Source organism: Macaca nemestrina, chromosome 1, assembly GCF_043159975.1.
Source record: "Macaca nemestrina isolate mMacNem1 chromosome 1, mMacNem.hap1, whole genome shotgun sequence".
Taxonomy (NCBI): domain Eukaryota; kingdom Metazoa; phylum Chordata; class Mammalia; order Primates; family Cercopithecidae; genus Macaca; species Macaca nemestrina.
In genome coordinates this window covers 33,208,872-33,227,028 of record NC_092125.1, presented here as the reverse complement: position 1 = coordinate 33,227,028, position 18,157 = coordinate 33,208,872, and the positions used below count along the sequence as shown (strand labels likewise).

Genomic DNA, 18,157 nt, shown 5'->3' with positions numbered 1-18,157 from the left:
GACAATAATTAAAGATGTATTAGGTATTAGGTTACAAAGTAAAATGCGTTTTTAAGGTCAATAGAGTAAAGGTGCTTGAACATTCCTTTTCTAAATTGGCCATGATGCAACAGGACTTCCTTGAGTCAGGGTGTCCTGGCATAAACAACAAAGGCTATGATTTGTATCTGACTAGGGAGATTCAGAGATGTATCACGTCAGTCCTGTCACTTTCAAGTTCTGCCCGTGAAAACTTTGCAAGCTCTCCTGAGGTTGCCCTAAAGGAGGAGAGAAGGGCAGCTGTACCACCACCTCCTCATCCATCCTTGTGAGTCATAGGGTGCAGAGGCTGGCATGGGAAGCAGTGACAGCACCAACAGTGGACCCCAGTGGCTACTGCGGCCCTGGTAGATTCAGGCAGCGGAGGAAACGCAGCACTCCAGTATCCCAGGAGCAAGAAGCAACACCCCTCAAAGGCAAATTAGACTGCACGTTATGTTGCTAATATTATCCATAGAGATATGCTTCTTCCTTCAGCACATCTTTGTGTGGCCAGAAAAGTGTCCTCTCCAGACTACTCAGGGAATCTACCACTCCAAACACTTCATCCTTTGAGGTAACTAAATTAGAAGAATATAAATGCTGCACTATCTTGGAGGCTGAGTCTCCCTGACCTCAGCGGGCTCCCGTTACAGCTTCCTCTAGCAGTCAAAAGCCCAGCTCCAGGTTGATTTAGGACCCAACAACAGCAAGGAGGCAAGTCATGGTTTAAAGAACCCTGGCCTTACAGGTGGCAGAGACTAAGGCCCACCCAGGGCTATAATCCTGGCCTTATCCCAGTGATGCAAGGGGGCTGTAATCCTGGCCTTATCCCAATGATACAAGGCCATAGGCACCGTGGAAGCTATGACTTCCTGCATTGTGACAGCTGTTTAACCCCAATAATGCCCTGAAACTCCCAGCATTGTTTTTCACCTTACTCACTGCTTAGAGAAGAAGGGCCTGATGGATCCTATGTTCCCAGACCCAGCCTATGGAAATGTTAAAAAAAAAAAAAATACTACTCTTTGCAAATTCAAGTGCAGTGATGGGGAACAATGTGTGGGGAGAAAGTGTGCAAACAGATCCCATTGCTCCAAGCTGCCATTTTACCTTGCTCAGTAGTGGTCAATTAAGGCCGTTTTCTCAGCTTTGGAGGACACTGTTCCAAGAACTAATGTTATAGATTTTTATAAAAACCAATTCCATCCCATGCTTATGAATTACCCAGGAGAGTCATATCATACACTCCTGATGGTAAGAGCTCATTCAGCTTCAGTTCTACATGGCACCTCAGAAAACACTATCAGTCAGGCTAGTACTTTTTTTAGGGCATTTATTTTGTGCTAGGCCCTATGTTAAATACTTAATATCTATTATTCATTAAGCGCTTAAAACCACCCTGTGAGAGCAATGCCATTATTAAGTATTTCCATGTTACAGATGAGAAAACGGAGGCTCAGAGAAAATACATTGCTTGCACACAGTGCCACAGCTAGTACACTCAGACCAGATTCCAGAGCTGTATGATTTCCAAGCTCAACACCTATGGCACTGTCTTGTCTTCTACGTCAAGTATTCTTAACATAAGGTCTTTGACAGTGGTTTCATAAGCCCAGAATAACATCCACAAATCTGAGTCCTGAGGTCTGCTTATAGTGCTTGGGGTGAGAATTACTCCCAGAATCTCTCTAGAGGGCAAGAACCCATCCTCCCCTGGGCCCCCAGGTCTGCTGACAGAGGCAACACTACTACAGCTCTCTGGCTTGAGTCACCCTCCAGGGTCTTCAGCTTGATATTTTTTGCTTAGTATCCAAGTATCTGAAGCTCTTTCTGAGCACGTGCTCCAGACAGAAGCCAGTGGTTACTGTGCTCCACTCACACTTGGCCACTGTCCCTTCCAACCCCCTTTGAAGCTTCTGATACTCTGGCGGCAACTAGCTGCTGCTGGGTGGAGAATGGGAATCAGGGGGTTTGCATCCCGATGTAGCCTGTCTGCTGGGCCTCCAGTCCAGTCACTCCCATCCTTGCTGACATTTATTTTCCCCTGAGCTTCAGGTCCACTGGCCCAAGGGCCCTGCTGTTCAGATTAGTCAGAAACCCCAGGGTCAGGTAGAGCAGACCTTTCCCTCCCATAGGACTTTCTCTAATCAGCCCGGTTCATTATTCTGATCAGGACCAAACAAAATGCCCCCTATAACAGCTCTGGGGTTTAGACACAATTCTGCACATCTGCTAATGGAGAGGAAGCTGGTCTCCTCGTCAACACTTACCAAAGTTCCTCCACTGACAGAGATGTGTGCTTGGTGCCAGGGCAGAGGGGAAAGTACAGAAGCTGTTCCCTTGTTGGGAATTGCCCAGCTCCTACCACTGCCTGTCCAGGCCCGGCATATCAGACCTGCTTGACAGTGCAACCCGGCTTCCAATGCAGACCCAAGTCAACCTTAGACCTGCCTTCCAGGCCTGCGCAAGTCTGGGCAGAGTCACTGGGCAGTGCTTCCCAGAGACAGCAAGACCGAGGACTTGTTGGTTTGAAGTATTCATTCGAAATAGGGTGCAATCTCAATTATGGAAATTAACACAGATTAAAAAGTGGAAAAAAACCCACCAAAATCAGTAATTAAAAATACAGTCTTTCTGCATGTTCTAGTTATTCTACCATAAATACGTATAGATTTTCTAATCAGAAAAAAAAAAACTTTTTTTCAATATAGACTTACTGATTTATCTTTAGCGCATTGGTGCAGGCATTCTAACCCACAAGGCCCATAGCTTTTGGCTGGCTGGAACTTGTGAGATTCACCCCTGGTTCTGTTGAGTGCTTCCTCTCCTTCTGGCTCTGACCCTAGTGGTTTTAATCCAGCTCTGTGAGTTTCAGTTGACCCTGGCTGCACCCTCTTATGTTGCTTTATCCACCCTAGTCCTGCAGCCCCATGCTCCAGCCTTGCTCAGGCCAGCCTGCCTTGACCTTGGACCATGATGCTTGCCTCTGAACCCTCAGGTCCAGCTGCTGCATCCAGGTGGATTATTCCAACCCCTGGATTCCCTCTGGTTTCTTAGGATCCAGTTTCATGGACCACACAGCACAGGAAAAACCAAGGAATATTTTAGGAATCCTCACAGTTCCTAGGGGATTGAGATCTCGATTCACATCCTAGTCAGCCCCACTCTGGAAAGCAGGGTTGACCATTCCCTGAGAGTCACTGATCATCTGCATGAAGCAATGGTACTCATCTACACCCTGGGTCGAGAAGATGCACCACAAATGCCACCATGGGAATTGCCCCTCAGAGTCACCCAAGCATCCTCAATTCTGCTCAATTCAGCAATCAATTTAGCACCCAGTAATGACCCACCCTACCACCTGCACCCCGCTAAGGCTGAGGCTGAGGAAGATGGAAGAGGAAAGATGACCCCACGGTTGGATGGCCCATAATGAACCTGTGGCCCACAAGGAAGTGAACACTGTGTGCTTCTTTATATTTGATGTATTAACAATGCTGATACCTTCCCATCAATTACGTGCCACTTTGTAGCTTATGAAATGCTTTTACATATGCTTCATTCTCACTATAAATAGTCCTCACTTCACAGATCTGAAAATTGAGACTTGGAGCAGTCACACGACTTGCTCAAGCTCATAAAGCCCAAGAATGGAAGTGGCATGAGAGACAGATAGGCATTGTGTCTCCAAAGCAGGTGACCTGTTCACCAGGCAATGACCCCTATCTAGAATCTCCCTAACAGAGACCCCTAGAGGGGAGCGCCTATATCCTAGCTCACAGTCAACCACCTCATCAAGTCCAAGGGCAAAGAAGGCCAAAGATTACTCCATTTCTGAGAAGCAGGTGCATCTATGAGAGACCAATAGGGCCTGTGTAATCCAGGAAACCAGTTTCTCAGTGAAGGAGGACATGTAGCAGGGAAAGACAATTAGGGGGTGTGGATTGTCTGACAGTTACTGAGGTCAATAATAAGAAACAATGTGACAGGCAGCTGTAATCAAGAGAAACTGGGGTTGAGGGGGAGACCTGTAATCCTGGAGCTATCAGTGAGACAGGCTGCAAAGTGGGTAGGCAGGACATTTGTTACCCGAACAATAAACTGTGCTGATGGCTAGCATGACAGTGGGTCCCAGCCCTCACGGGGCCACCCCACACACTCCCAGCAGCAGTTCTCCCAGATAGCACTGCAGAGAGAAAAATTCCAGGAACTTGGGAAGCAGGAAAGACCAATTTGTGGAAATATGCGGGACACTTGGGTAGGTAAGGATGGCTAGAACCACATCACATGTGTGCGTATATGTATTGAAAGAGAGACAGGACCTATTAGACTTCGGACTCTATGCTGAATGCTGTGATAAAAGATAACTAGATTATGGACTCTGCCCTCTAGGGACCCTCCAGGGGGGAAACAAACAGCTCTGCAGATAACTATTGTGATAAGTGTAAAAACAAGTTCTGCTGGAGCTCAGAGAGGGAGATGAATGTCACAAATTCTTTCTCATAAGGTTTCCCAGTCATCTGCATACAGCTCTTGACATTCAAAGTCTAATTTCAAAGTGGAGTCAGGCTGCTTAACTTTGAATCTTGGTGCCCTCACCTAAAGGCTTTGTGACTTTTAGACAAGTCACTTAACCACTCTGTACCTCACTTTCTTCAATTTCTGCATCTGTAAAATGGGATAGTAAAGGTAGTCTGTATGACTGCTGTGAGAATGAAATGAGGTAATATGTAAAGCCCTTAGAAGACTGGTTGGCATGTGCCTAGATTATGTACATGTCAGTCTAAGAAAGCCCTTCCTTTCCTTTCCTTCACAGTGCAACCCCACATGCAGATTGGGACAGGGCAGAATGCGCAAACTCTGGGGCATATAATCATATCCGATCAGTTTAGCCTGAAGGTCGTGGGGATGTTCCCTTCCTAATCAAATGCAGCTGGTTTGGGCAAACCTAGCCACAGTCCCACGTTGTTGGTCATCTAGGAAGAGCCCAGAGATCTTGTTATTTTGGAGAAAGGCAATAAATATTCCTTGTTGACTTAATACCGTAGAGTTGTCTTACAGATAAAAAGTTTGGATCATTCTAGACACATTTGTGGGTCTAGACTAATGAAGGTATAATATTCTGGAATGGTAAAAAGACACGTCACTGACTATCTCATAATTATCTTCTAACAGCCCCTGATGAATATAACATGGAAAAGGATCAAAATCATTCTTTTGGGAAATAGCTCACCTGCTTTGGGCTTTCTATTTAGTGAATAGAGCTAGTGTCTTGCTCAGCAGGGGGGAACGCTTTTATAATGATTTCCCTGCAGCAATCCTGTTTGATAATGCAAAGTAGGATCAAAGAAATAGCTTTTCCTATTAAGAACTCCAAGGAAAGAATCAAGTTTTGAGTTTTTGCTAGGGAAATCTGAGAGCCTCAGGGGGACTGGTGATCCAGTCCTGGAGAAGGACAATTGTTGAGTAAATCCACAGAGAGAAACAGCAAGGTTTCCCTCCGCAATGACTGGCTTTGGCTTCACTCACTCATCTTACCCTCAACTACAGACTCAACCCACGTCCATCTCTGCTGCTTGGAGTTCATGTTGGCGAGCTCCCACATCCCCACCTCAGCCAGCTGCTCGCTAAAGCAACTATAAGTATCCAGAGAGCAGAGAAAGTAGAAGGCTGAAACTTAAAAAAAAAATTCAGAGAACATATTCTTCCTGAAAAATAAAGATAAATAATTAAATAAACCTGCACCTTTATTATTTTTTAAATGTCACTGTATTTTTCCAATCTCCCTATGAGAAAAACAAACTAAAGAAGATGTGAGCTGGATTCCTTTTTACATTTGTGAATTTCTCAGAGATAGCATACATTACCCTCAGAGCACTTCTTTACTACCAACTTCATGGCTTGTTATCCATAGGATTGAGCCTTAGTTTACTCATCTGTAAAGTGGAGCAATAGGCCCACCTTACATGCTTTACAGAATTGGTAGAGGAGTCAATCGAGATTATGTTTATGAAAGCACCTTGAAAACTCAGATGAGCTCTACAAATATGAGGTGTTCTGTTATTCTGACTCATTTTAGTGCTTTTCAAAAGGGGAATGGTAGGAAGATCAATGTGGAAAAAAATGTTGCAACCTTTTACAGGCGATAAATCTTCTTCTCTGCTACAGCATGAAGCCACACTGAACCATGTCCACTGTTAGGTTAGTTGAAGGCTGTTGTTAAAATGAAAATGTCACTGTTATTTATGGTATAAGGCTTACCTGTTTCCAAAAAGGTTTTCAGAAGGCATTAATTTATTGCCAGTGCTGTATCTCCTATCACTTTGGCATTTGACTACGGAGGGAATGAGTCACAGAGGAAGGTAAATTCCAAACAGACTTGGGGACAGGAAGAAACATCTGGATTAAACAGCCCCTCCAGGAAGTCCGGTTCCTGTTAGTACCTGCAGTGACAGGCACTGGACAGCCACAAGTTGGTCAGTGAGGGAACTGTGTCCAGGTGGTCAGGTCTTTTTGAACGTGACCTGCTACCATCCTTCAGCCCCCAAAGAGGTGAGAGGTGTGGGTGAGAGGCTACCAAAACCTGCAAATAGAGCCTGCTCAGTGGTGTAGAGAAGGTCACCTTGAGAAAAGCAGTGCCCTTCAGCCGAGGGGCACGGCCAGCCCCAGGCAGCCTCCCAGGGAGGCAGCAAGGGCCTGACTCTCCTCTGCGCCTCAGCTCTCTGGGTGGAGGTCCCCTTCGGCAGAACGGGAAGCTCCAGGACAAGGTAACCTCCTGGGAAAGAAAGAAGCTCTGGAGGAGCAAATGAAGAGTTCCAAGAAGTGTGTGTGCCAAGAGAATGAGTCTTGCACAGCAGTGCACCACAAAGGCTGGGGGAGAAAGGAAAGTTGTGCTGAAGGAATAAGAACTCCAGTAAAAAGGAATTGGGGTCAGGTGAGGTGGCTCACACCTGTAATTCCAGCACTTTGGGAGGATGAGGCAGGTGGATCACCTGAGGTCAGGAGTTTGGGACCAGCCTGGCCAACATGGTGAAACCCCTTCTCTACTAAAAATATATAAATTAGCTGGGCATGGTGGCACACGCCTGTAGTCCCAGCTACTCGGAAGGCTGAGGCAGGAGAGAATCACTTGAACCTCGGAGGCAGAGGTTGCAGTGAGCCGAGATCGTGCCACAGAGGAATTGGACACCATGCCCAAGTTATTTCAGATATAAACCCCAACCCCCCCTGAAATGTTCTGCATCCCCTTAGTGGGCTTTTTTATAACCTATGTGGATCCCACATGAACTTTGGGAACCCTCAAAACGTGCTGCTTATCAACATCCCTCGGAGCCCACTCAGTGCCATCTGTATTCTTACGTTGTCAGAAAGGCAGCTGCATGTAGCTAAATGGTCAATTCTTGTCTTTATTCAGATCGAACACATTTAAAAGTCCAATATTTTACAATACATATCCTAAATTTAGCAGTTAATAAAAGAACATTTGAATTCCATTGGCACCCCTTTTAACAATAATGAACAAAGATGATGCAGTATAACTTAATGGAGAGCAAAATGCATTTTGTCAAGAAAGTCGGAGAAAGGGAATTTAAGAAATTATGTATCCTGAAGAACCATTCTCTAAAGTAATGAGGAAGGCTAATCTGAGCCTTACTGACTAAATAACTGCAAAATAAGATAAGCGATAAGAGAAAATCTTTTATGTTTTTGAGGTTGATATTCATCTTTGGGGCCAATTGCAACTGCAGATGTCAAAGGGCCTCTTAATCATATTATGCCCTTCTCTGAAAACATTGCTGGCTTGGCTCAACAAGCATACAGATACAAAGCAAATTTCTAAAAATGCCAATCAAGGCTCTCTGACATCTTAGTACGCTTCATCCCTGAACACAATCACCCCTACATTGTACTATCCCAGGAACCAAGCCCTTCTACAAACATGTCTCTACTCCACTTCAACTGCCTTTTTTTTTTTTTTTTTTTTTTTTGAGGCGGAGTCTCGCTCTGTCACCAGGCTGGAGTGCAGTGGCGCAATCTCGGCTCACTGCAACCTCTGCCTCCCGGGTTCAAGCGATTCTCTCCTGCCTCAGCCTTCCAAGTAGCTGGGACTACAGGCGTGTGCCACCACGCCCAACTAATTTTTGTATTTTTAGTAGAGACGGGGTTTCACCATGTTGGCCAGGATGGTGTCAATCTCCTGACCTCATGATCCACCTGCCTCAGCCTCCCAGAATGTTGGGATTATAGGTGTGAGCTACCCCGCCTGGCCTCAACTGCGTTTTCCATTGCCTCCTCCTTTCAAAATCTTTCTCATTCTTCAAGACCCAGCTCAAAAGTCACCTTTTCCATTAGTCTTTCTCTAGAGAAATCTTGCATCTGAAATGCCACCTTCTGCTGGACTCCCAGAAGAAGTTCCCATACTTCTGATATGGTACTCCTCATGGCCTGCTATTTATTCTTGTTATATGAATATCTTTCTCCTAGTCACACAGGGAGTCACCTGAGACTTCTCTATCCTGACCTCGTCATCTGGAATGGAACCTAGTCCCGTTCCTGGCATGCAATCAGTGTGTAACTTAATTTAATTAAGCAGGTTTTGCTCCGTATACCAGTACTCTCAGAGCTTCTTCAAACTTCAGGTAGAAAATAATTATGTTATTTCATGCACTAGAAGGTATAATTCACCTGCTTGTAGTCTTTGGGTCAGGGCGGTGCTATTTAATGCTCTAAAAGACATAATGTACACGATGAAGTAAATAACTCCTTTAGACCACTAGAGCTGAACTTTAATACGTTGCCCTTTCTAGCACACAAGTAATCTGAAGAAATGAATGGCTATCCAATATACGAAAGCAATTATTTGCTTACTGCTGGAAGGATCAACTCCAATATAGTTATGCTATATAATTGGAAGCAGCATGAATTTGATATTTGAATCTGTCATTTGATATTTTTAGGGCAGATAAATTTATCTTGTATTCTGGATGTGGATGAGTATAATTTTCAAAGGTGACTATTCCTAAGATTTGTTTCTAAAGGGTTTCAATGTTCTAAGAAAAAAAAAAGCAAGCAATCAGTTCCTATATTTACAGTTATAATTACTTAGAAGTTCTGAGCCCATGTTTAGCACATATTAGTAGTGTTTCCAGAGCTTGATATCCAGTGGTCCATCTGCTAATATGTTAATATGTGACCAGTCCCTTATCTAACAGGCACACACGAAGTATGTATGTATTATTTTCAGTGTTGATCGACTTTAAGCCTTCATGAAGACTGAAGATGGTCCCTTCAGCAGCCATTCTTCCTTTCACTTGGCCTTGGGGCTCCAGTTAATTCTGCTGATTTTATAACCTTTGCCACCCCCTCTCCCCACCCACAACTCCTCTCTACCCTCCACCATCCCCCTCCATCTGGACTTTGATACTGTCTCTTCACGAAGCCTTCTCCAGTCACGTCTCCCACACTCATGTCTGCTTACCTTTAAAACACTAATTTTAAATGAGTAATATTAATTCAGTACATAAAAATGGACTGGCTTGCCTTGTTCTTCAGTTTCATGTATATCAGCCTAGTCTTCTCAACTAGATTATAAGCTCCATGAGGGAAGAGGCCCCTTCTTATATTTCAAACCAGTTTCTCAATCTGTTCTAAGGGATGTGGGCAGGAAACAGAAACCATCAACTTGGGCTACAGTCTGGCTGGCAATCTTTCTTGCAAAGACACTTTCTTTGCAGTTGTATTAAATGTGGAAAAGAAAAAGATGAAAGGTAATATGACTCTTCAAGAAGAATAATTGAACAGCGAACGGTGACACGCTGTTCTCCAAGCTCAAGAAACACAGATGAAAAATAGACATTAATGATAGCAAAAGGTCAGGTGCTTAGAAGAATTTCTGACCAAAATGGTGTAGATTAATTGGGAATTCATTATTTATATCCTACCTACTTCCCAAGGATAGAGGCAGCTGCTGAAGGGAGGCTATGGTGTCTACTACTGAACTGAGAGCCTGGAAATATGATTCAGGACTTAGTTTGGCTCTAACTTACTGTGCATCTTGGGCAAATCATTCCCATACCCTCATCTATAAAATGGAAATAATCTCATCAATTCTTGTGAGGATTAAATGGGATCATATATAATATGTTTATGTATGTATGTCTGTGTATTTGTATCTGTTATATATATATGTGTGTATATATATGCAATTATATATAATTATAACATATTGTATACAATATATATGTGTGTATATACACATATATGTGTATATATATTGTGTGTATATATATACTATATATATGTGTATATATATAATTATATACATATAATTGTCAGATGCTTTACAGATGTTAAGAATTCTCTGTAGCCTATAAAAATCAAATAAATTCTCACTTAAATTAGGCTTCTATTTATCATAGGGAAATCTAGTTCATGCATCATAAAATTTTAGATCTAAAGTTACAAGACAGACTTTCTATCAGCATCTGCCTAAAAAAAAATAGACGCCCCCACCCCAGCAGTAGATTTGCCCAGCCTTGCCAGTTGTATTGTAAAGTGGGAATTCCAACCTAGCTGACCTCACCTTCACTTCCAATCTTCACTTCCAGTCATGATATTCTCATTACTCCCTTGGTATCATTCCCTTGATTGATACTCAAGATCCCATTTTCCAGATGAAGAAGGAGTGTCTGCGAAAGGTAATGCCAATTAGAGTTCTCCCAGATAGTACGAGGCAGAACCGGAGGACAAGACCAGAACCTGGGTCCCATATGCCAGCCACTGAGGTTTCTCCTAATCCACACTGACACGAAGCCATGAACAAACTGGGCTGACCGCATGTGCTAAAAAATGAGTGTGGATCCATTAGGTTCCGAACCAAAGACCCTTCCTGCAGATTCCCACATGGGGATACATCAAAGAGCACATGGTCAGGGGCATTGGGCAGCTGCACCTGGTGGGAGGCGGCACCCGGGCTGGCCCAGCACATCCTCCCACACCATTCCATGTCCTTGTTGACAGCTCTGGGCCAGCCATGGAGTCCTGTCTGCTGGGAGTTTTCTGCCCTAGGGTTCTTTTCAGAAATCTGACAGGCCCAATAAAGGCCCAGCGCTGATGGAGAGGAGCTGGCTCGGAGTTCTCCCAGCAGCCCCGTGCTGCCTCCACTGACACAATGGGGCCGGCTGTAATCACATTACACCCTCATCTTTCATAATTACCCTCTTTCTCCAAGTGACAGAGCATCCCAACGGCAGGGAGGAAACTATTTTTAAATGAATTCTAACAACAAAAAAAAAGAGTGTCATTTTCCACAGACATAATTCTGGTTTATAAATCACCCCTAAGAACAGAGTGGGGACCACGAATGGCAGAAGCTGGAAAATCCAAATCAAGCACCCACCACCCAATCCCAGGAGGTCACTTCTCCTTCCCTGCCCAACAACCTTCACACTCATTTCATTCTCCCTCCTGCACCTTTTATTTTTTCTTTTCTTGAGGCCCCTCTGGCCCATGCTGGTCTTTTCCACCCTGTTTTGACTCTGAAAAAAAAGAAAAAGAAAAGAAAAAAGCTCAAAGGCATGTGGGTACCTTCTGGCTACTTCTTTTCCTCCTCACCTTCCCAGTCCTTCCTCCCAGTCTCTCAAAGGTCAGAGGAGGTCATGTGGAGGAGGAAGAGGAAAAGAAAAACAACTTTAGGTGGGACACAAGCTTCAGCCAACCTGGGTGACCCAAGTCTCTCCCCACAGGTCTCCCTAGAGGGGAGTGAGCACCTCATTAACTAGGCGCTAAATCAGCCTTGAGGATGATCCTGTTATCCACCTCTTACAAATTACCCGGAGAAACCTCTGGTGCTGGCCGTGATAATTGTATTGATAAGGAAGCTGGAGTGGAGGAAATGAATCAATGGAAATGCACGGATCTCTTGAGTATCAATCTATCGAATTACTGCAACTCTCTTGCACTCCCATTTGTAGTGTCATTAACCATCTGTCTTGCTCACAACTATTAGTGTATCGTTGAGCCCTGGGTGTATTATCTATCCCTCAGGTTTATATTTTCTCACTCTACCTGTGAAACTCTTATGTTTCTCCACCAGCCTAGCACTCTTCCATTTTTTTTCTCCTCCACCTTCTCTTTTTTTCCTTCCTTCTCTGTTTTTCCCTATTTTCCCCATCTTAGTCCACTTGGGCTGCTAAAAGAAAATACCGTAGACTGGGTGGTTTAAGAACAAAAGAAATTTATTTCTCACCATTCCAGAAGCTGGGAAGTCCCAGGTCAAGGTGCTGGCAAATTCAGAGTCCAGGAAGGGCTCACTCTTTGGTTCTTAGGTGGCACCTTCTAGCTGTGTCCTCACATGTAGAAAAGGCAAGGAGTATCCTTATCTCTTTTTTATTTTGAGACAGGATCTTACTCTGTCACCCAGGCTGGAGTGCAGTGGCACAATCTCAGCTTACTGCAGCCTCAAGCAACCCTCCTACCTCAGCCTCCCGAGTAGCTGGGGCTACAGACACACACCACCACACATAGCTCATTTTTGTAATTTTTGTAGAGACATGGTTTTGCCATGTTGCCCAGGCTGGTCTCAAACTCCTGGGCTCGAGAAATACACCTGCCTTGGCCTCCCAAAGTGCTGAGATGACAGGCATGAGCCACTGTGCCCAACTCTCTCTATGTCTTTTATAAGGGCACTAATCCCATTCATGGGAGTTTTGCCACTGTGACTTAATCACCTTCCAAAGTCCCTACCTCTTAATGCCATCCTCTTGGGAATTTCAGCATATGAATTTTGGGGGGACACAAACATTCAGACCATGGCATCCTGCTTCTCCTACCACCAGTTTATTTCTTTAACTGGCCTATTTTGGTTCTAGTCCTCGACTCTTACTCATTCTAGTCTCTTTGACTCATCTGAGATACAGGAAGAGAGTGAAGGGCAGAGGAGGCTCTACTAGTCCCCTCGAGCCTTCTAAGTTGTTGCCTTTGGAGACAGGTTTTGCATCTCATTTAAACATTACCCACTGTCTCATACCAAAGACACAGAATGGGTCCCAGAACAAGTGGGACCTCTTTAAAGGAGATGAACATATCCAATGCAGCACTTCCAGACATGCCACAGCATTAGGCCAGACCTTTCTCATGGCAAGCTGCAAATTCTGTCCAACAGCATCACTAAAAAGTGCTAAAGAGGCCGAGCGCAGTGGCTCATGCCTGTAATCCCAACACTATGGGAGGCCAAGGCAGGTGGATTACCTGAGGTCCAGAGTTCGAGACCAGGCTGGCCAACATGGTGAAACCCCGTCTCTTCTACAAATACAAAAATTAGCTGGGCGTGGTGGCACACACCTGTAATTCCAGCTCCTTGGGAGGCTGAGGCAGGAGAATTGCTTGAACCTGGGAGATGGGTGTTGCAGTGAGCAGAGATCATGCCACTGTACTCCAGCCTAGCCAACAGAGCGAGACTCTCTCAAAAAAAAAAAGAGTGCCAAAGAAAGAGGCCACCTGCAGAACAGTCAGCATTCTTGGCAGTACAGAAGAATAAAAGGTAGCCACAGAGAATGAAGGCAGAAATGAAGTTTTCAGGGACACAAGAAAGAAAGCCACTTTGAAATAATTAGTGACAAGAGCTTAGCAACACTATGGGCACATTGATTAAGTAGGCATTTAATAAACATTAGTTTCACTTTCCCCTTCAGCAGGCCTCAGAGAAAGTGAGAAAAAATGGAGCACCTCACACCATTCATTCTATCTTCTTTCTCTGCCTTCCCCTAGAAAAGCAGCACAGGAGAGAAGCAGAGAGGTTGACGGTGGTGTGACAAGGGATGGATTGTCATCCATCCCTTGGGTAGAACTGGAGCGCAGAACATATTGGGGATCTCAGAGAAGTGAATGAAGCCAGAGGGAGCCCATGAAAGGCCATGGGTTTCTATAACTGCTGGCTCGGTGGAGAATTGTTCTGGAAAATGACAAGTTTAGAAAATGTCCCCCGGCTCCTCTAGGATCAAAGTTTGCTGGGTTACAATTGCTCCTGATTTCAGGGACACTATAGAGGCTGGAGACTTTTAAATAAAGAGCCATCAAACAAGCCTCCTCTCGAGGAGAGACTGAAGCAATTTCTGAGGAGATAGCTTGGATTGGTGGAGAAAACATTAATCTCAAAGTCATCCCTGTCAGAAAGGCCTAAATCTGAACCCAGGGGGAGAAGAGTGTTGACTTGTAAGAGCTCTAAGTCTTTTCATGAGAATGGTATGTAGACCCTAATTAAAGCTGGCTGGAAAACAGCCGCTGAGAGCACAGACCATGGTCTGCAAAATCTGGGTTCAGTCTTGGCTCCTCTGCACAATAACTGTGCAATCTTGGTCAAATCCTTTGACCTTTCCTGAGATTGATTTTCTTCATCTTAAATAATGGAGACAGAAAGAGGACCTATCATCACAGGAAAATCACCACAGGGCCCTGCTAGTTGTCTGCAGCAAGTCTGATTGACTGATGCCCCATTTTGATTGGTTGCAGCCCAAACCACACCAGTCGCTAAATATCTTGACTCTTAAATATCACTGTTCCCTAGCTTATAGGTTGCTGTGAGAAATAAATAAAATAATACAAGGAAAATGCTTAACTTGGCCCAGTTATTACTAGTATTTGTTATGGGCTGAATTGTGTCCCTGCTTTCCTAAGAAGACGTGTTGAAATCCTAACCCCCAGAACCTCAGAATGTAAACTTATTTGGAAATAGGATCATTGCAGATAAAAGTAGCTAAATTAAGATGAGATCACACTGGAGTGGAGTGGTTCCTCTAATCCAGTGTGACTGCTATACTTTTAAGAAGACAACCATATGAAGAATCAAGGAGAACACAGGGCACGACAGAGGCACAGACTGGAGTGATGCATCTACAAGCAGAGGAATGGTGAGGGATGCTAGCAGTCACCAGCAGCTGGGAGAGCAGCATGGGGCAGATTCCCTCTCAGAGACCTAGGGAAGAAACAACCCTGCTGATGCCTGACTTGGACTTCTGCCACCAGAACTATGAGAGAATAAAGTTCTGTTGTTTTAAGACACTCAGTTTGTGATTATTTGTTATGGCAGCCCTAGGGAACTAATGCCATATTATAGTGGGTTGGCTCCTCAAAGCCCACTAAGACAAAGAATTTATAAAGCATCAGGAAAGAGAAGATCTCAATGTTCATTCTAGCCCAATCACTCATCTGATGCTTAACATCCCCTCTTCGGCACTCTCATTAAATAGTGTTTCCACTTGTACCTGAACACTTCCAGTGACCAGGAAGTCACTACTTACCATGACACCCAGGTAACTTTCATTATTAGCAATGCTAGTCTGTATATTGACCTAAAATCTGTTTCCTTGTACATTCTCCCATTTGGTGGAAACCACTTCCCTAGGACCTTTTGCCATATACTTAGCATTTTACAACCCTTCAAATACTTGCATTCGTTGAACAAGCCATGCTCTTGTACATATCATAGTTTTAGCAAATGTAAGTTCTTCTGTGTGAAATGAACTTTGGCCTTCTCCACCTAAAGAATAATCCATTAAAGTCAAGTTTGGTATTATCCCCTGATAGAGTAGGTTACATGATGAGAAAAAGCAATCCCCAAATCTGGGCTTCAAACACCAAAAGATTATTTCTCACATGACATGTTCTCACATGACATGTCCACTGTGAGTCAGCAGGAAACTCTGTAGTCACCCAGGGACCCAGGCTGGCAGAGCAGAGCAGCCACCATCCTGAACTCTGCCAGTCACCTCCGGAGAGAGAAAGCTCTAGGGTGTCTCCTATCAGCAATGTTAATGTACCAGCCCAGAAAAGACACTCACCACTTACTCTCACAATTCATCGGCCAGAACTAGCACCATGGCCTCACCTAACCAAGACAGGGCTGGAAGATGCAGTCCTCCTGGAAAGCCAGGCCAGAAATATTTGGCAAACGGCACTGACGGCCACCCCACCCACTCTGTGTGCCCCTCCCTGCCGCCCCCGGCAGAGTTGTTAGCATCTCCTCCAGCCTTCTCAGAGCAGGTGATGTATTTGTTAGCCATGGTAATTATCACATTGCATTGTCGTTACATTTACTTATGTTTTCATCTCCTCCATGAAAATGAGAGTTTCTCAAGGACAGGTTAGGGCATAATAAGTGTTTGATATGTGAATGCATTTGAGAACAGTGACCATCTATCCAATGTAAAAGCCAAATGACTTACAGGGGTTTACAAGACTGGACATGACCTGGTCCCCGCTACTTCTCTGACCTTATCTCCCCATAGGGCTCCCTTGTTCATTTGGCCCCAGCCACACTATGCCTCAAACTCACCAGACCGACCCCTGCCTCGGAGACTCGAACTATTCCCTCACTATCTATTCAGCTCACCACCCCACTTCTGTTGGGTGTCCTCTCAGCTGTCATCTTCTCAGAGAAGCCCGTCCTGATCATGCCCCAAACAATGTCGACCTGCCCTGTTAACACCCCAGCTCCCTCCATAGCAGTTACCACTTCTTGACACAAGCACAAACTCATGTGTGTTGCATTATCACATGCTAAATATCACATAATTTGTATTATATAATACATTATATATGACATATATAATTGTTTGTGGTATTTATTTATATGCCCCAACCCCCGACCCACATATACTTGAATGCAACTTCTAAAAGAAAAAGACCAGCATATAGTAGGTACTCAATAAATATCTTTCAAATGAGTGAATGATAAATGAATAAATGTACCCCCTAAGTCTTCACATCTTTGGGCCAAAATGCTAAACTTATCCCTCTCATATTATAGGATTTTGAGTCCCTTCAACAACCCAGGCACCTAGAAGTGGCCAATGATCAGTGCAGTAAAGAGTAGAACAACATAGCCCCTTGTCTATCTTCTGTCTTATATTTTAATTAATAAAGCCTATGTTTGAGTAAGAGTTCAGGGGTTACAAAAATCACAGTGTTGACTGACTCATAGCAAGTTTAGTTATTGACTAAGATATTTAGTGTTTTTTACACATAAAACTGTACCTTTCCCCCTCCATGTAATTTTGTAGCTGTCACTTTGGACCTAAAAGTGTAGGACCTAACATCTTTCTCTCTTAATTTTCCTGTCACTTGTCTTCCTTTTCATTGATAATGTTATTTATTCATTCACTTATTTTGAGTATCAACTATGTGCAAAAAAGCTGTTAAGTGCTATGGGGTGCTATGTGATCATTTTCCAATTCCCAGAAGAAAAAATTATTCAGCAATATCCACATGCATCAGATAAACAAACTTTGCTTCAATTAGAAAGATAGCTAAGACCCCGTCTTTGTGTAAATGACTGATAGCAGAGCCGTTTCTGGGAGACTTTCAATGATAGGAGGGCTCAAGAAAGTGATGCTCAAGAAAGTCATGCCTAGAGAACCTAAAAGTGAGGAGGCAAGTAGAGACTTGGATGAGAGTGGGCTTTAGGAACTTGCAGGTAGGAGGGCAATTTGTTCCCAACATGTCACTCTACCTATCCCCAAGGTTTATTTACCTTGTCTGGAAGTGACCAACAGAGCATCATCTCCCACATTGCTCCAAGGATCTCACCCATCTTTGGACAAGGCTATGTTAAGGATTGGGCTTTTCTGCTGTCCACTAATGGATAAGACATTTCATAAGTTCCAGTGATTTCAGGGAAGGTCTTGACTAGGGGAAGAATCGGAACAATTATTCCACTTGTCTGCAAACAATATTTATTTATGTCAGTTAATGCTGGGTACTGGGTAAATATTATACAGATAATAATTCCATTAACCCTCCAACCTTGTAAGATAAGTACCATTATTATCTCCACTTTATATTTAGGGAAACTGAAGCACAGAGCAGGTAAGAGAAACTGAGGCACAAAGAGCTTAAGTGATCTTCCCACAGCTAGAAAATGAAAGAGCTGAGGCTTGAACCTAAACAGAGACTCCATAGGCTCCAGAGTCTACAGTCTCAACAGCTCTGCTCTGGTCTGCTCCTGTCCATATTGTAAGCAGGGACAGATAATAGTCAGTATATAGTAAGGGCTGAATAATAAGGCATGATTTTATACTAGGTACTAATACAGGTTATTCCTAATAAAATCAACCCTCAGGCATTGTTCAGAACTGAAATT

General features: G+C 43.9%; 1 protein-coding gene across 7 annotated transcripts in view; it reads left to right on the top strand.

Moving 5' to 3' along the window:
- The window catches only part of LOC105484466 (tenascin R), a 425,382-nt gene that overhangs the window by 316,622 nt on the left and 90,603 nt on the right, over positions 1 to 18,157 (top strand). The gene's annotated exons all lie outside the window — the stretch shown is intronic.